Below are 20,267 nucleotides of genomic sequence, written 5' to 3'. Positions count from 1 at the left end.
TTCATATCCAGATTTTTAAAGTAAAGTTTTCATTACATAGTTTGTCATAGTTGTTTGGAAAGCACTGACAAGTTGATTTTTACACTTAAAAAATTGCCAATTTGTATGTATCTTCTAATCAAAATTCTTAAAACAATTTCTTAACAAATCTACGTGATCCGTGTCAAGATTGATGTTTATTGTTTGAATTGTTTATATTTGATGTATGTGTTTATGCCATTTTATTTTTCTATTTTTTTAAAGTCACAAATATTGATCCCAGTATAGACCTCAAAAATCCAGTATGGGTTGGGCTATAGTGCGTTTAAGGGGTAATGGTGTAGCAGCTATCTGCGTAGGCGCCAAAGTCACTCCTCTTCAAAGAGAGGGAACTACACATCAGGGCTGGAAGCTACAGAGATACCATGTGGAGACCGCAAGGACTGTGATTGGCTGCTTGTATTTTCTCCTACAAGTTTCTGATTATCGGGAGTGACGATAACATTTAGAAAGATAAAAAAAAAAGGCTCAGTAATCTGCTGCTTTTCAGAACATGTAGCAAAGCCATTTCCACTGCCTTTTGTCGAGTATAACTTTGGCTTTGCTCCTCAGGTTTCTCTTTCCTGTACAGTGTACTGAACATATTCTGCCAACCTTATATTGTTTGTTTTTTTACACTGTGACTATGCATGGATACAGTTCAATTCAATTTGTCCTTGGCCACAAGAACATTTAAAAATAAAATTCACATTCTACCCCAAATCCACCAAAATAGAAAAGTATAAGCAGAGTGCATCACATGTTGGTGCCATGATCTCAGCCTGCTGCTCCCAATCTACTCACATCGCTGTCAGCTACTTGGGTCTTCATATTGTAATATACACCCTCTGATATTACAAATCAAATCCCACACTGTACTTCCCATAATCCAAACATGTTTGTGCATGTCTTCGTACACACAACCTGGACATCTGAGGACTCAATTTCAGTCTGCATTGATTGAACAATGCAGTTCTGCTTTTGAGCTAGAAGAAACAGATTTTTCTGCTCACTCTCCCTGCACCAGTTTTGCCACTTATATGTGGCTTGTGGGAATCATGTGGCGGCCGACTGAGACCCAGTTTTCTTTTGCTTCATCGTCACACCTCGCTTTACAATCACATCTTCCTTTCTCTTTTGTCTGGCCTGTCACCTGTTTGTGTTACATGTAAAAAATGTAAAAAAAAAATCTGCTTTGTCAACTGAATTTAATGTTTTCATCTGTTCATCTGCAATTTTGTTCTTTTTTTTGCTTATTCTATTCCATAGCATTCAATCTGTCGCAGCTTCTCTCTCTCTTTTTCCCCTCTATATAACTCAACACATGCTTAATCCCATTTTTATATCATCCCAACAAAAATCTAAAGGTAAACAAATACTTGCTTTTCCTTTTACTGATTGAAATAACAAATGTTGGCAAATACCATCCTGTCAAAATCCACTTTTGTCTAATAAAATCTTGACCATCTGCAGCAGTGCAACTTTGCAATTAAATTAAAATTATTAACAGAGCCATTAAATAAATGTAATTGAATACATGTGAGGAAACGTTTGTGAGTTGGAATTGTACTTGTGGTTTAAAGCTATAGTGCGTAGTTTCTGTGTAGTTTATAATATAAAAAAAGTCACAAAAGCTTTAAAAGCACTAGAGTATGTATGCAGGCTTTTGCTTGTTTGTTTGGAGCTGTATACGTTTTTCTTTTACCATGTGAGAAATCACAGTAGATAAATAGATACAGGCCGCCTCCGGGGCTCACAAAAAATCCTTGGCTTTGACTTCTCGGTGTGTGTGGGTTTCTCCTGCATGAAAAATCTGCTGTGGGAGGGTTCGGATCTTAAGCAAAAAGTTGCTTTGAATCCTGAGATGCCTCACACAGTCATCAGAACTCTTCACTCTCTTATGACTCGACATGATCTCACTTTCACTGCTGAAATCTGGTCAGACTGGGCCAAACAGAACATATTATATTTTTGTTTATTTAGAAGATACGTCTATGAAAATTGTTATTATTAATCTCACCTTTCAATTAGAATCATGGCTTATATAGAGAGCCGAAGTCACGCCCCTTCCGGTGGACCTCATGGGACCTTAACTTGGAATAAATATGAATGGTAGTGAACGGGGAGAGGCAAATTATTTTTTGACCCTGTTTGAATTGAGCCATGGATTACAAATATGATGTTCGTCAATTTAAAAAAATATTTTTCAACCGAAGAAAGTCTCAGTTAGCTGTAGGTTTGTCATATGAGCACTTAGTTTTGTGTGAAACCGCTCAGTGAACTACATCTGTCGTCTCACACAATTTACGTCATCTAGTTTGATGCTCAGCTTGCTCACTAGCTAGCTAGCTTAGCTTTGTTCCACAACACATGTCACGTTATCTTACCTGATGTGTTTTATCCAGTGAAGTGTTTTCAGCAGATAAGCAAAAGAACAAGCAAGATCCTCTGCTCATTTGAGTAACGTTACATCCCCGGTACAATACACACAGACATCGTAGCTTCAGTGAGACATCATCCATGCAACATTGAAGTGTGTGGTCTTTCTAATTACGTATTTTCACAGTCTTATACTTCAACAGTTTAAGAATAAACTGAGACTTTCTTCGGTTGAAAAATAATGTTTTAACTTGACGAACATCACATTTGTAATCCATGGCTCAATTTAAATGGGATCAAAAAATAATTATTATCTCTCCATTGACTCTCGTTCATATTTTTTCGAAAGCTAGGTCCCATTGGCCGGAAGTAGAAGTGCGTGACTTCGGCTCTCTTTTTGAAACCAGTAATGCAGGAGGAAAAAAGAAAAGTAAAATCCTGGTGCTGTGAACCAATATGTGCTGACTTTGGAAGTGAAAAACAAATTGAGGCAGTCATGGAGTTAGTATATTTTATTAATGGGTGAGCAACCTTTTCTGATACTGTGTTTGGCCTCCTGCCCAAAAGTAGAAAATGAGGGGATAATCAAGCTTTATTGCCCACTGTTTAACTGTTGATAAGTGTTTGTTTGTTTAATGGCTTCATTTATCTCTTATAATTACTGCTGCCATTTGAAAAGGAGGTGTACTGTACAGAGTCAAGATGCTCCTCTGGCTTTGTTTCTGTTTGCCATAGCTTTAAGGTGTCATTACTTTCAACTTCTCTACGTGAACCAGAGTGGATTTCTTTCATAAAAATTCTAAAAGGATGAAAGAAAACTGCTGGTACAGAGACAGTTTCCTTACTTTCAAGCAGTAATTATTTAGCATTTTGAAGCGATTCAGTTGCAGGCTAATGCTTTAGAAATGTTGATCCTAATACAAAGGCTCGTTGAGTTAGATTCACAGTAGATGGGGTTGATATAGCCTGAGTTCATTCGTTTGAGTCACAAGCTTCCGTTTCTCTGAAAAATAATTACTCGCCTATCTTTGAAAACCCCAGAAGGTTGTTAAACAACACTTGGCATTGTCTGAAGGTATTTCCTGAATAAAAAAAGACTGAAAACATATTCTGTTTGCTGGAGAAACGTTTATTTTTAATTTAATTTAGTTTTTTCATTTGTTGCCCTACATCCTTGTTACTTTTGTAAAAAACAAATATTATTATATAATTGTGTATGAAAATATAAAATATTAGAAAGAAATTTTGAATTATGGTCCAAATTGTAGCAAGTAGATATTTCATTTCTAGCTACCATCATTGTTTGGATTGGGGAAAAGAGACACAACTTGGGGAATGGGTTAAAATATTATTTTTTTATCGTGCAGTGGACAGAGGAGTCTTTGGAGGCTCTATGAAATTATCTAAAGAACACTTTTATTTGTTGTTAAGTACCTGGAGATCTTTGACAAACCCAAAAGGGCGATTATTTTCAGAGAAACAGATGGTTAGCATGGTGACTATAATGTAATGTTAATACGTGGGGCTATATAGTTAAAATAGTGTAAGGAGACGTACAATACAGGTCAGTGATAAATTCAAATACTGATTTAAATACAGAAGAAAATACTTTTGTTTGATTACATACTAAAAGCTATAAACTGATATATAGATAGATATTTCAAATGCATTGAAATGAATAAGTGAACACGTGCTTACTTTTTGAAGTGGGGCTGCGAGGGAAAGAGGTGCTGCAGCACCATTTGCACTATTCTTCCCAACACGATTCCTTCAGAGTCGCCAAACTGTATCTTCTCCGGCTTTTGTCGACATGTAGTCCATAAACTCTGGTGTGTCTTCTCACTTTTTTCAGGAAGAACTCTTTCTTCTGTGTTTTTGTGTTCAGCTTCGATGTCGATCAGCTGTCACCACGGGCTTTAGATCAGTTCTCTGTGGAGAAAGAGAGTGACAGAAAAATTGTAAGGGAACACAACTGACCATCAATGCCAATCAAAATGTCAAGATGTTACATTTTCTGATGAAACTGTAATGGCATTACAGATCCTTCTGCATGACTGCCATGTGTGTTGTTACTGTATGTCATTCTGTATACAGTCCTCTGGTTTCCATCTTTATTACTTTTCTTAATTGGTTAGAGGATTAAACTATTTATTCTTCATTTACCAAACTTACATTACATTTATTCCAAATAAATCAGATGTGCATTTGCAATGACTGTGACTGTGTTTAATCAAAAAAAAAACTCTAAAAAGAAAGAAAACTGACTGAACTTGCTGTGTAAGTGGTTTAAATGCCAATTATAAAAGTATCAAGTCAGCAAACTTTAAAAACCCATTACTTTCCCCTTGATTTTATATCAAATTTAAAGTGATCATATTATGCTCATTTTCAGGTTCATAATTGTATTTAGAGGTTGTACCATAATAGGTTTATGTGGGTTAATTTTCAAAAAACACCATATTTTTGTTGTACTGCACATTGCTGCAGCTCCTCTTTTCACCCTGTGTGTTGAGCTCTCTGTTTTAGCTACAGAGTGAGGCATCTCACTTCTATTCCATCTTTGTTGGGAGTCGCACATGCGCAGTAAATGCTGCTAGCTAGTCAGTTGCAGAGTATGAGGGCGTGCCACGCTAGCAGCTAGGCGAGCATTATAACGTGTGTTACAAAGTGACGTTCGTCACAGAAGTAAAGGCTGGACTACAATAGAGCTGTTTGGAGCAGTTTGTGAACAGTGTTTTCTGTTGGAGATGGTAAGTCCCTTTGGGGTGGACTTTGGGCTTTTTAACTTTGTAAACCTATAACATGCACAAAAAGATATATAACACAATAAAGGAAAGGGAAAAAGCATAATATGAGCACTTTAATGCTGTGCTCTTTTATGGTAAGCTGATGATTGCATCACCATGATAGTCATAAGGTTGTTAAATAAACTAAGATAAAAAAAAAACTGTTAAAAGAATGATATAAATTTCTGCTTAAATATGTTGACGTAAAAGACTTCCACCAAGGCAACCAAAGTTTTGTCTCTCTCACACTTCCCCTTTGAGGATTTTGTCATATATTTGGAAAAGAAAATGGCTAATGACATCTGAGCTCCCAACTATAAACCACCACCAACCATCTCTCTTGTTTTTCCAGACGAGGCCTTGAAACTCTGCCAGCAGCCCCCTCCACCCTGATCTCACTGTCTTTCCTTCACATCGACTGCGTTGTGACACAAGACAGCATGCCGTCTTCCTTCGAGTCGGTTCAGCTACTCCACTTGTCATGAAACCAAACCTTATCTGATCAGACATCTAAAACTACTAAGCAGGATTGAACATGCTGCCTCCAATGAGCTCTGTAAAAATCTTTTCTAACAAACAAACTTACAACGACACCTGTTGGAGCATTTCAACAAAGTATCTGCAGAAGGTATTCACGTAGGTATTCAGGGGTTTTCAAAGCATGACATTGTGGGGCCCCCACTGCGCCCTGCAACAGTAATAGTATTCAAAAAAAAAATGGCTATTACCAGGTCCTTTTTTTAAAATGTTCCAATGAACGTACAGACAGCTATTACTGGATTACTTTGATGCTGAAGAAAACTTCGGCAATTTCGGCTAGTTCTGAAGTTATAAGGAGTGTCATTTTTACTATGATTTCTAAGCAGATATATGGACAATTATTTGCAATAGATACTGGAGACAATCATATCCTCTTAAAATGTGTGTAGCGTGTGTCTGCGTTCGGATTTATATGAGTTATGACTCAGAGAACAAGTGCAATTTTTTTACACTAATTGCGACAACCGGGTGCTAAGAGTTATGAAGCTCCTTAATTGCCTCCATGGGCTGTGTGTGAAAACCACTGCTGTGGCTTCAACTGTTGATTGTGTTGGTGATTGGGCCAAATCAGCGGCCAAACTACAATAACTAACTTGCATTGTTTTTAGAACACCTGTACCTACACCTGTCCCTTGCACCTCACACAGTATCTTCTCCTCATGTCTCTCCCTCCGTGCCCCCCCTTCAAATCTCCCACTCCAAAACCTCTAAAGGGGAAAAACTTGGCACAGATGTAGACGGCAATCAGTACTTGGGAGTTAGAAATATAATCTTGCCACTAAACTGGAACTAAAACAATGACAGAAGCTGTCAAATATCTACGTGCTGGGCAGACAGTGCACCTTGATTTAATTCCAGTATACCACCCGTTATACAGTTGGGTTGTGATTAAACAACCTTCCATGCCAGGTGTCAGTGCAGCATACTAAGTCCAATCAAAGTGACACACAGGGGCAATACGAGGGCCTGGTTAGCATGGTACTTATGTTAAACTTAGATCCGAGAAAAGAGCAACTTTATACACCTGTGACATGGTGCTGTGCAATTAATCGGAATTTTAATTGCGATTACGATTTTGGCTCGATCATAAAAACAGAGTAATCGAGTCTTGTGTTTTAAATGAAATTTTTTTTTCAAACGGTAAAAGTATTAAGGGAAATTTCACAGTTCAAGGTGTTTTCACTGTTGATTTGTTTGACCTTTTCACAGTTTGTTAAAAGGTGCTCTAAGCGATGTTGGGTGACATTACTTCTTGTTGACGTTCGAAGTATTGTCAAACAAGCTTGCCCCTCCCACCTCCTCATCCCGTCCCCTCCCCCTCCCTTCCGCGCACTAATACATCCATGGCACTAAACCCCCAACCCCCACCTCCAAATCCACTCTTGTCGGTTATTGGCTGGAACACTCTTTGTTATGTTTAGTGGTGCAGGTTGGCCAGTTTGTTTTTGTTGCTGTTTGTAGAGCCTGAGCTGTCTACAGAGACCGTGTTTTTTTACAGTGTGTTCAGGGGACAGGCAGCTAGCAGATAGTGAGGAGATGTTTGCTGTATGTGACAAAAAATGTTGTAGCCTAAAAAACGCGTCACATCGCTTAGGCCATCTTTAAAGTGTAACTCTCGCCAAAATGCAACCTAGGGTCTTTTTGTGAATGTACCTGAGTCAAACTTTCATTTAAAAGTATATTTATCGGATGGAATCGCCGTATAAGATTTACCATATTTCAGTCAAATGGCCTTTTGAATGGAAGTGCTAGGGGCACTTTTATGCTAGCCTCAAAATAGCTATTTTTAAAACACTAAGAAGGCTCGATACATCATGAAACTTTGCTCAAAGTATGACCAGGGGCTCTACACCTTAACGAAAGCATTGACAACATTGTTTGTGTACACAGAGTTTACTAAAAAGAAAGGTTTTGAGCAACTCACTGTAGCTGTTGTTCTTCCGGTCGCCGTCTATCGAGCCAGTCAAAAATAGTCGAGGGAGGAGAGTAAAGATGGAAAGCTCCAAAAGCTTAGTTCCATATAAATGCATGGATAATTCGTTGTTTTGTTGTTAATGAAACACAATATTGACCTTGTAGTTGAAAAAGGAGCCTCATATAAGAATGACATTTCCTCCTATGGAGTCCTTTCATTCGCATTCTGAGATCGGCTATTTTTGACTGGGAAAATGGCACATAGTGTAAACAACAACTGCTAACGTGAGTTGCTCAAAACCTTTCTTTTTAGTAAACTCTGTGTACACAAACAATGTTGTCAATGCTTTCGTTAAGGTGTAGAGCCCCTGGTGATACTTGGAGCAAAGTTTCATGTTGTGTCGAGCCTTCTTAGTGTTTTAAAAATAGCTATTTTGAGGCTAGCATAAAAATGCCCCTAGCACTCCCATTCAAAAGGCCATTTGACCGAAAAACGAAAATACGGTAAATCTTAAAAGTGGCAATTCCGTCCTAAATAAGCTTTTAAACGAAAGTTTAGCTTGGGTACATTCACAAAAAGACCCTAGGTTGCATTCTGGCGAGAGTTACGCTTTAAGTTCAATAAATGCAACATCCTTCCAAAAGACAATGAGTAATTGTGTTCAATGAGAGAATGTGAGTTCAATATTGACCAAAATAATCGTGATTGTGATTTTTTCCATAATCGTGCAGCCCTGCTATGACAGCTAGAAACAAACACATCTGAGAACAGCAACATTTTTATTATCAGAATAATTGCCGTAACTCACTATGGCCGTCAGAGAAGCAACTCTAGTTTGTTGTTACTCGTTGAACTCATGAAAAGGGGCCGCGTCTTCCTCTCCGAGGAGGTCCAACAGGGCCAAACTGTCTTCTTTCACTACACTAAACTCCTTGGCACTGTCACCAAATCCCATAATTCCTTCTATCATTGCCATGACACTTATCTGACCTTTCGATTCCCAGCTCTGACAAACAGGTTGGGTTGCATATCTCCAATTTTTCAGCTGAAATCTCCAATTGGATTTCTGCCAAACACCTCTTGATTGCCCTTGACAAGACTGAGCCGCTGTTCCCCTCTTAGAAATCCCGCCCTTAACAAGAGCCGTCAATCACAGTGACACCCGCACAGTCGCTCCTTCCCAGACTGACGTTTAGTTTGATCTTAGACAGCCAACTGCTACAGTTGCTATTGCAGAGTTGCTGTTGTGTAAAATCTGCTGACTCAGGTGCAGTTGCTTGTGCAAACACTCTTTGTCTCCCATCTGGACTGCTGCAGCTCTGATCTGGCTCAGCAACCTGAAAATAACTGCAAGAAGACAGTAAAAACTAAACCTCAAAATGTACTTGGGCTTGTTTCCTATTTCTGTAACAAAAAGTGGTGATATAGTGTATGCAGGTCTGATTTGAGATATTTAAAATTGTTAAGCACCAGTCCTCACAGTCCTTAATGTAGTGTAAACATATTACTACATTACCCATCTCAAAATGTGAAGTTTTGGATTAATATTTCTCAAATGAGGAATCAAAAGCTAGAAAACAGCAAATTTCTAAAAAATCCAATTAAAAGGCATCTGTGCAAGTTTGCAGTATTTCCTGCCAGTTTATCCTCCATTTTGTTCTTTAAGTCAAAATGACTGGATAATTATAGTGGGGAAACAGCATAGTGCCATTTTGGGAAATATGTTTATTTGCTTGTCTGTACGGTAAATATGAAGCTACAGCCAGGGGCCAGTTAGCTTAGCTTAACAAAGGCGGAAAGCAGGGGGAAACAAACCTCTAAAGTTCATAACTGTATCTTGTTCTTCATCCGTAAACGTGTAAAGAAGTTTTATAGGTGTTGCCAAGTGTATTTTTAACTTCCAACTGAGCTGTTTGGCCTGTTTCCAGTCTTGTGAGAGAGTGAGATAATATCCATATGACTCTCTTGTCTTGACATTAAGTATGGAGCATAAAGACTGGAAGCTAGAAGACTGGAATTGGGGAAACTCTCTGTCCGGAGTCACATGAACAGAAATGTAAAAAGGACATTTTGGAAGGAAGGAGTAGGCTTTGGAGCGATTTCTTGCAGCTTGACAAAACATGTCCAGACTCGTTGTACAGACAGGCTGGAATTGTGCCACCTGCACAAACACAGTAACTCACCATGTTGTAACCACACACCATATAATATGTCCTTCACGTGACTTGATTTCTGCCCTTAGATCTTGTAAAACAAGTACAGCATACATTACTTTTCAAATTAGATTATTTCTATGAAACGTAGAGTATAGATTCAACCTGCAAGTTGCTCTTTAACACACAACATGAAATTTAGATTTAACAATCTGCTCATATTTTCAGACAGAATGCAGTCATATCTCCCAAAACATTAACTATTAATGAAAGTCATAATCTGTACGTCATGCTGTGGAAACATCTGATGATGACTAATCATATAGTGATAATTTTTGCCTACAAAATATCAGTTGTCCATGTTGAGGATCAGGACTTTGTTACATATCTCTGTTGCTATAGTGAATCCTTTAGTACTGTTTCCTTTTGGATGTCAATAAAAGATTATAATAAAAGAATGTTTGTGTGTGATTTGACACACACACACACACACACACACACACACACACACACACACACACACACACACATTGCACACACACACACACACACACACACATTAGCCTCACACACAGATACCCTGCGATGTGATCAGACTTTCAACGCAGCTGCACATAATGTCTATTCAGTGACAGGGAGGTGCCGGAGGGCAGCGTAGACTGGGATGACAAAGATGACAGATAATTGAGACAAAGCCCGCTAAGTGAGATGCTTTCACATGGACAGTTAGCTCGGACCTTTCTTTATCATTGTGCCGAAAGTTGTACTCGCTCATTCCTATTCAGTGCTTTGCAGTTTCACTTTTTCCTCTGAGGCTCATCTCAATGACAACTGAAAGAGCATTCTCTCTCTCCTCGTTAACTGAGCAGTGCATCAGTCCTAATAAGAAAGCTTTTACACGGTTAATTAACAGACACTGTAATGCAGTATGTAATGCTCAATATACTCATCTCATTCTCCCTCTCGTCTTAAATTTCATTCACAATTAATCTGTCGGACTCTTCTTTTTTTCCCCTATTATGTGGACTCGTCTACATCTACGCTGTGCTTATGTCCAATTTGATCCTGCCGGCTCCATTTTGAGCCTTTCCAATACTTTCCTCTTCCACTGTGCTCTCTGGTCGTCCATTTCTTTTCATTCTCAGCCTTGATGTTGCTAACTCAGGGCAGAGCAGAGGGGAGAAAATGGAGAGGAGAAAAACAAATGGACATAGGAAAATAAATGAAGTGGTCGGGAGAGATATTAAGATGAAAAATGTTGGAAATAGGGGGCAGCATTCACCACAACACAAATATTGGCAGGGACCGCGCTGCAAGGACTTGCCAGTGAAACTAATGTAAACATGGAGGGAATATAGAGTGGAGAGGAAAAGAGAGTGGGATAGTGTTGAAGTGAAAGCAGATGAGTAAATAGACCTACCGCAAGTAAAGGACAAAGAGGAAAAAGACGAAGAAGAGGAAGAAGAGGTGTGGACGTCGGGAGAAGGAAACAAACAGAGCGGACACTACAGAGGGGAGGGGGGGCGAACTGAGTTTGCTGTTTTAAAAGGTCCACACGTTTGAACATTAATTAAAAGTTATCCACTGATGAATTACTCTGTGATGAATTGTTTCCCTTACCATAAAAACGGTGTATGCATCCCAGAGGGATAGAGCCCGGCCACTAAATCTGTCATCCATGTTTTTCATGCTCTCTGATTTTGACAGTAATGAGCCAGGACAGTATGATTGGCTGTTCAGCGGCTGATTAAAAGTAGTTTCCTCTAATACATGGATTTACTTTGACATTTCTTTCGCAGGAAATCTAATGGCTTCACAACAGTGATGAAATTTATAATTATTTTCATTAGCAATTCCTCTCTCAGTTGTTTTGATTAATACATGAATCGTTTCATTGTTAAAATGTGAAAGAAGTGTGAATAAATGCCCATTACAGGTCCAAGAACCCATGGCGATGCATTAAAGTGGATATGGTCTGTATTTTTATATTAAGAATTACAATCCATGTGGAGACAAAGTGACAATGGGAAATGGGTCGCTTGTTGTGAATCTGCTCCCTTGGCTTTACAGCGCTTTATAGAGAGTTTCAGCAGCATTGTTAAGCTGTCCGCCCCACAACTTTACTGTTTTGGTTCACGCTCACCGCTCTCGAAGTGTCGTTTTTGGCCGCAGCAGGCAGCTGTTTACATAAAAAAAATTCTGATAAACCCACTGTTCACTACCTGCTCAGAACCAAATAGCAGACAGAATCAGTTAGCAGCTACTTAGTCTCGCATCGCATTCCTCCACAGCGTTGCGGAGGAGGGTCTGGCTAGTCCACACAGCATTCCGAGATGGGAGAAAAATGTGCTCTGGTTTTTTGGCATTTCTTTAAACCAATCACAATCGTCATGGGCGGCGCTAAGCCACGGACACAATGACGGTGCTTCTGCAAAATAGCCTTGAGAAGGAACTTGTTTTGGTGGAACATTTGTACGTTCAAAAGTTGTTTTAGTTGTGCAACAGAAAACTCAGGTTGAATAGTCAGCTAGCTGTCTGGATTTACCCTGCAGGGATCTGAGCAGCAGTTAACCAGAGTCCTCATAAATCGAGTTTAAAATTCCAACACAAAGAAAGCAGAAGGTAAGGGACATCTGGCGGAATTTCCGGTGGCACCTGAACAATCCCGGAAGTGAACTCTCATCGATATAGACTAGCAGCTACCTGGTGAACAAACAGTAGTGGAGCATTAAGCAGCTGAAGAGACAGATATTTCTCTCAGGAGACCAAAAACAGAGCGAAAAGATAGCGAATATTGGACTTACAGGTGGCCAGAAACACAGCTTCAAATGAATGATACTGATCCGACTAACCAGTCCAAAACCCAAGAATTTTTGAGAAGATGGTGCCAATTAAACTTTGGCTTTTTTACTTTGTAAATGACTTTCAATAATTAATTGGCTACCACAGTTGTTTCAGATGAATCTTCTGTCAACTGACTAGAGCTGCAACAATTAGTCGATTAGTCAATCGTCAGAGCAACTGATAATTGAAAAATTGTTTTAGTAATTTTTTTTTTTAATCAAAAATGTAAAACAGTCGCTGGTTCCAGTATCTCAAACGTTGGGATTTGATACTTGTTTATGTATAACAATGGTAAACTGAAAATCTTTGGGTTTTGGACTATTGTTTGGACAAAACAAAACATTCAAAGATGAAACACGTGCAAAATTGGAACAGGCATTTTCCACCATTTTCTGAGATGTTATAGACAAGAGGATTAATTGAGAAAATAATTGGCAGATTAATCAATAATGAAAATAATCCTTAGTTGCAGCCCTACAAATAAACTAATCGACAATAATGTCTTCGCTGGAGACATAGATCTCCTGAGAAGTCTTTTTTTCTCTCGAAATGCATTTAAAGCAAAGTCACAGAATAACTGAATTAAGCATAAATCAAATTGTATTGACAGCGATACTGTGAATCTCCCTCCTGTAAAAGGCCTTGTCATGCAAACATGTGAGTTGCATCTCACCATTTATGAATTCAAATACACCTAGCGTTAGGACAGGAGGACAGGAGGAAATGCACAAGGCAAGACAATCGTGCATGTTGCAAACGTGCACAAGCAAGCCGCATCGAGGCTGTTATATGACGCAAAGTGGTAGACAAATTGCAGAGTTGCAGACCGAAATGGTTCATGGCCTCGGCTGAGTCTGATAAATTCTGCCCGCTGAGCTTCACTAATCACTGCAGCCTGTCACAGACACGCCCCTCTTCCCCAGAGAGCCGGCGATCACGCTCCTGATCTCGGGGTAGCTACTGGCCGAGCCCTTATAACGCACACCTAACGGAGGCACTCATGCTGCCTACTCCACACACACTCAGACGTGCGCTCTCTATGCATGACTTCACTGACTGTCCAACGTATCACAATCAAAATACAGTTTGAGTTCTCTTTGCTTCTCTCACTGGTAACAGCCCTGTGTGTTTTTTGGGACTCGCATGAAGCCAGAAACTGCATAGTATAGCACAAAAATTTCCATATGTATCATTCTTAATTGTTTCTCTATTCCACCCCCATCTCACACATACACACAAACACTCGGCACACTCGTTTGCAAGCTGTACCAGTGTAATTGATGCAATGACTGGAAATAAACAGGCAATTTAAGTGCTGGACACCTCACTGCTCTCTCTCCATGGCTCTCTCTCCCACCTCTAGGTTTCCTCTTTGTCTCCTCAACCACACACACACACACACACACACACACACACACACACACACACACACACACACACACACAGTTGACTATCTCACAATCGAACAAGCTGGAATAAGGGACAAGGTCGACACGCTGGAGGGTGGGGGGGGATGTGTGAGATGGAGAGGAAATTAGACAGGATAAGAATAGAGAGGGACAGAGGGCATGCAGAAAACAAAGACTAATCTCAGAGATGACTCATGTCTGGATGGCCCGTTTAATGACACATGTACAGCCCCATGAGAGAGAGAGCAACACACCATGCTGTATCACTGACCACATTTAATTTTTTTTTTTAAGAATTTTTTGGGCATTTTAGGCCTTTATTTGACAGGGCAGCTGAAGACAGGAAATGGGAGAGAGAGGGGACAATTGTACCCGGGGCCGCTGCAGTAGGGACTGAGCCTTCGTACATGGGGCACACGCTCAACCAGGTGACCTACCAGGGTGTCCCAACCACACTACATTTTTTATGTTTTCGCTGCTTTGACCACTACGCTTGTTCCCTTATGTCATTCAGAGGCCTGCAGCTCACAGGAGGTGCAGTTCAGTGAACGCTTTCACCCTCCAAAATGTTTCCTCTAAAAAAGTCTTCCCTGTATACGTGATGGGTCGCTCTCACTCGACCACTCAGCCGAGCAGACCATGTTCCATCCTCGCCTGCCTGCAGCAAGCTCGGACCAAAAAAGACAGAAATAGCCCAAGCTGATCCAACCGGCCACGTCAATCAGACAGACTGCAGAACAGAACAACAGACTTGTTGTGCATTGTGTGCATCTAAGGTTTATCCTGACCCGTAACGGCACTAAATACTAAAAAAGCTACATGTCAAAATAGGTACTTGCTTGTCTTATTCTGCATGCGACTGCATTACTTTGATCCACGTGGTCCTCGGTCATGCTGCATAAATATTAAGAGGTTGCAGCTAGTTGTGTATGCTACAGAGTTCATAAAAAACAAGGTCTAATAATTTAATGAGTCTGCATGTTGACATATCCCACGGGCTGCCATACTGTCTTGCACATGAGGTAATAGGAAAAGAAAGCCAAGCATAAAATGATAGAGCAGGACTTGACAAATGGAGAGCAGCAGAAAACAAGAACCCAAGGTAAAGAACAGTTTCAATAATTTTCTTGAGGCATTCTTGATAGAAAAAGCCTTGAGAGTATCCTCAGATCACCCTGGAGACTCAGATGATTAAGAGCCTCAAAAACACAGTTCTATGTGCCTATGCAGGCAAAATCGAAATTAAATTCAAAATAAACGTGCATCATGTCAATTAAATTTTTAAATCAAAAATGTTATTTTCTCTATTAGTCTGTGTTAACACTGTCTCTAATGACCTCTGACACACAGCACTGCTGCTCAGCCATATTTCCAGGACTGATGACAATTGCTCTCCTGCTGAGAAAAATATAGTTGTCATCTTTCAAACTGCATGCCCTTGACTCAGAGCAACTCTACCTTGACTTGTGTCCGATCATCACATTGACAGCATTTTACAGAACTAAATAACATTAACTTTTTTCACTAGATTAATCGCTTCAGCATAGCACTGCCATGTTCTTATTTTTACAGTTACAGTAATGTGAAAATACTGTAATACTGTGCTGTAATAGTGTTATCGGTATGGATATTTTACTGCAGACTGCTGTGTACTCCTTTGTTGGACTTACAGCTAATACATTTCACATGAACAATCATATACAAAGGTACGGTTGAAAATGTGAAATGCTTCAGATTAAAATGGAAGCCATTAGTCTAAAAAATAAGTTTGCATTAATTTCTGTATGGTATGAAAATCAAATGACATGGCTCCTGAAGCTGTGAACACCACACTGACAACATTTCACATTTTAAGTTGCTCACTGACACATCCAGCAGTTACAAAGCAACATTAACTTTCATCTGGAGTCGTGTTTCTGTCCACCTGATCAAGTCCAATATTCACTCCCTTTTTTCGTCTCCACCAATTCCTGAGGGAAATATTCAAAATATTGCTAAATGCTCCACTTTGTTCACCAGCTAGTCTCTGACTGTGTCTGTCTGTGGTTTGGTGCTGGCAGGTAGTGTACAGTACAGTGGGTTTTTAGAGCTTTGTCACTAAAAACAGCTGCCTGATGCGGCTGAAAACAATACTGTGAGAGTGGTCAGATGGAACCAAACAGTAAAGCTGCAAGACTGAAAAGACCAAAGCAATGAGCTGAAAGACGCTACAAAGCTCCATAGAGCTGAGGGAAACTGCAGACTCGGCTGTAAATCTCTGTGGGTTTTTGCATACAATCAGTCATGTGATCCATTGTTAATATAAAAATATTGAATATAGCCATTTCAAGTTTGCATTCATGTCACAATGCTGTGAATAAGGTAACAGGGATAGGACCCAAATACGGAAGAATGGGAACCCATAAGAAAGTAATACATTATTTACGAAATTTACTGTGATGAATTTCTTGAGCACCCATGTTAGTGTCAAGGCTCTATGAATGGCTCTATCAATGGCAATGTCTGTCCGTCTGTCCACCACTTTGTTCCAGACTGATATTGTAGTTGGAATTTTCAGCTTACAAACTCATGCTATGTAAGTTGAGACAGTGATATCCAGGTCTCATTCAGTTCTAGGGCTGGGTTTAGTTCATTTTTTTTTCAATACCAATACTGTGACTTTGATACCTTTTCCTAAACGATACCAATTTTATAAAACAAAAAGAAATTACAACATTACGGCACAAATCTTTTTATTTATTTTTCAGCTCCTACTACCCGAGCCCTGTGCGTAACGTAGAGTTTTTCCTGTGTGTCTCTATGAAATGTAATGTCAATCAAGCCAATCAAAAGCATTATATGATCTTGGTAGAAGCATGCTGCATGCTTATTAGGCTCACTGACGCTGATGAGATTTACCCCTTAGGTATTAAAAATTGGGAATTATACGACGAGGCATTTTTCGATACTTAGAGGCAATTCGGTCGATGCCTAAAAGTATAGAATTCGGTTCCCAGCCCTATTCAGGTCAGTGTCCAACATAACCTCATAACCTTTCCAGGCACAGTAGTTCTTCAACTCTGTGTCTCCTTAGATGATGGGTGACATAACAACTATGATAACACAGTGCTCCCTCATCCTGCCAAGGCCATAGAGGAAGTAAACACTGAACACATTCTGTCTGTGCTGAGGAATTTGGGTTAAGCATCTGTGTTTACAGCACCTGCAATATCTTTGTTTACATTGAAGTTTAAATAGTCCTTCAAGAAGAGAAACTTCAGAGAGTTGGGACTCTCCCGAACCTTCTTCACGTATGTGAATTGAGTTGTGCTGCTCCTGAGTTTTTCCTTAACAGATATAAATTATATCTCAAGAACTATTAGATGGATTGCCATGCAATTTGGTTTAGATCTTAATGTCCCCCTTAGGATAAACTGTAATAATTAGCAAATGTTAACATTTCAACCCTGTAAAATAAGATCGTGACCATGGTAAACATCCACCTAAATATCAGCATGTTAGTTTTGTTATCCTATATGGATATTAATGAAAAACGCAGTTAAAAAAGTAGTTCAATTTCACTCTACATCTCTTGTAGTTTAAGGTCTGAAATTAGCAAGCACACTGATATGGTCCAATGGACCGGAAGATAGAAATTATTGTCATAATATATTGCTTTTTCTCACTACCCTTCTGTTTCTTGTTTTGGTTTTACACTTCCTTCACTATGTCCTTTCTATTGCATTAAAATCACCAGCTCGCTCTCCCTCTCCTCCTGATGTATGCTCATTCTCCCTTGAAAGACTTCACTTCTTGATGGTAGCATTATCACCACAGCCCCCTGACAAACAAACCCCCACCCATACAACAAAGCGCGCGCACACACACACACACACACACACACACACACACACACACACACACACACACACACACACACACACACACACTGCGTAGGCTCTCTGCAGTGCCTCTACCTCATTGAACACTGTATAATACTTCATCAGCTATATAGCAGATTTTACCGTTCTAAGTGAGATTAGCTTCCTTTGTCTCCTTTTAGCCTTTGAAAAGCTCCCCGCCATAAACCTTCCCTCCAGTCACAAAGCCAATAACCTCAAAGTCAAGACATTTTATGTTTTCCTGGCATTTTTTTTATTTTTAATTCGCTTTATTCTCAGAGAGTGTGTGTGCTGGAAGAGATCCATGGCAATATGACAGATTGACTCTGACACTGAAAACTATGACACTGTAAAAATACAAATGAAGGACTCCCAGAGGGGTCAAACGCTCCTCTTTTATTAGTTAAGAAATATAAAGAAACCAGATACTTGTATAAAAAGGGTGTGATGTAATTTTCTAAAGAGCTCATAAATTATAAAAAAATTTTTACTGTAATTTGTTTATATATTATACAACTCTCTACTGTAATATTAAACACAGACAGTATTAACAAGCAAACAGCTTAAGGCTGTTCCATAAAGGGTAGTCGTTTGTCTTTCTGTACGGTGGAAAGTTAAAAAATTCAGGAGGCAGACCGGCGCCACAGAACTCCATTTTATACCTTTTGAGAAATTTTCAGCGCAATTGATCATCACACCTCATTTCACAAGGCACAAAGCCTGAAGCGCAAAGAGAGAACTGCTCGGTGGCAGGAGGAGGGAAGGAAATCAGAAACAGTAAACCTGTCCATCTGGGCCCCGTCTGTGTGGGCTGCTGGTTATTGCACCCTGACGGGGCTTCCACACTGCAAGCGGCCGATGTGTCGCTGTAATCTAACCTAATGTGGGTGGTGCAACAAGCTCTGATTGCTTCTATGTTCTGGTCTTGTGAAGCTACAAAGGTTTAGCACAGGCTAGTTGTTCACGTTTGTGCTACTTTACCATAGCTGACTGCTCACGAGCAGTAAATGGGAAGCATCAATCTGTAACAACAAAGTGAAAATTTCACGAGAAAAATGAAGCTGTGAGCAAAAATGTTCACTTTCAATAATAAAAATGAAATGATTATATGTGAAGCGAATGGATCCTACAGGAAAAGTTGTTCACCATGTTGCAATGTATATAATACATGCCAATTATAAATGTATATAGCATGTTCATTAGTCAAGCAGCATGGTCATTATGAAGTTTGAATTTGAGACTTTACTACAGCGACCCCAATGATCACATTTGTTCCACAGCTTGTCTTGTCTTGTATCCACCCAAAGTACTATACTATTACACATCTAAATATACTGTACACACTCATAATACAGTTTCACACCTGAGTTACGGTACACATTTACACTAATGCTCATCTAAGTAATTTTCTCCTTTCTGTTACTCTTCTGTTTTGCTTTTTCTCTACAACATTCAATATTCATGACTAAATGAAAAAAAAAAAACATCTTTAAGATGAAAAAAAACACACAAACTAATCTGACTCATCGGGACAACTCACGAACATCTGAACCAGATACTCCTACTGATTGGTGCACGGAAGTATGTGCCATCACTCTTTTGTCACAGAGTCCCACCCACTTCAAACCAGTGAGAAGAGCACAGAGCAAAAAACAAAAAATATTATTTAATTATCTCAAATATGAAATAACCAAAAACTATCCTCACTTTTACAAAAATATGTTCATGTTGGACCCCTAATAATAAAAAGCTGAATGAGAAAATAGGTTTTCGGGGCCTGAAATATTTCTGTTCTATGGATGGCAACATCTTCTCTGTGCATATGCCAACAAAGCTTTGAAACTTTGCCTTAATTTTGATAGTGGCAAAATCACAACAATATTCAAATCAGTTGTCTCCACTTTGGCAGATTTCTGGGAACATGTTGATTATGTTGCTCACAGATCATCTGAACACAGCACAGTGATACACAAATGTTCCCTTTTCCTTTTATACATTGTGATCTTATCCACCTTTATTTGAGACTCCATTCAGGTCTCCTTGCAGTATAAGGCCAGTGCCCTGCTCGTAAGCCATTTCACTGAGCTTTCTGTCATGGTTTGTGAATTATTCATTTAAACATGATTGACCGGGGGATTGAATTACGGCATGGATTGATCAATGGGCTCGTAAAAAGGAATTCCAATGACCACTGAAACCTATAGTGTGACTTAAACGACTAAAGGGCAGAGCGGCTTCAGCAAGCAGACGTGATCTACCAGCAGGCTGAAAAAATGCATCACTCTGGTTTTAGTTTACAACATCCCTCATTCTTGTTGCTTTCTCTGTCAAAAAGAGTGTTG

At 39.5% G+C, this 20,267-nt stretch overlaps 1 protein-coding gene across 3 annotated transcripts in view; it reads right to left on the bottom strand.

Moving 5' to 3' along the window:
* flrt1a (fibronectin leucine rich transmembrane protein 1a) overlaps nucleotides 1-20,267 on the bottom strand; it is a 70,479-nt gene that overhangs the window by 10,891 nt on the left and 39,321 nt on the right. For all 3 annotated transcript variants that reach the window (XM_035990990.1, XM_031311051.2, XM_031311052.2), the window contains exon 2: nucleotides 4,096-4,326. The gene's annotated coding sequence lies outside the window, so the exon portion shown is untranslated. The remainder of the gene's footprint in view (nucleotides 1-4,095; nucleotides 4,327-20,267) is intronic.

The sequence above is a fragment of the Sander lucioperca genome, chromosome 13 (genome assembly GCF_008315115.2).
Source record: "Sander lucioperca isolate FBNREF2018 chromosome 13, SLUC_FBN_1.2, whole genome shotgun sequence".
Classification (NCBI taxonomy): Eukaryota; Metazoa; Chordata; class Actinopteri; order Perciformes; family Percidae; genus Sander; species Sander lucioperca.
The sequence above is the reverse complement of the archived record's forward strand: the minus strand, read 5'-3'. Positions and strand labels throughout refer to the sequence as shown.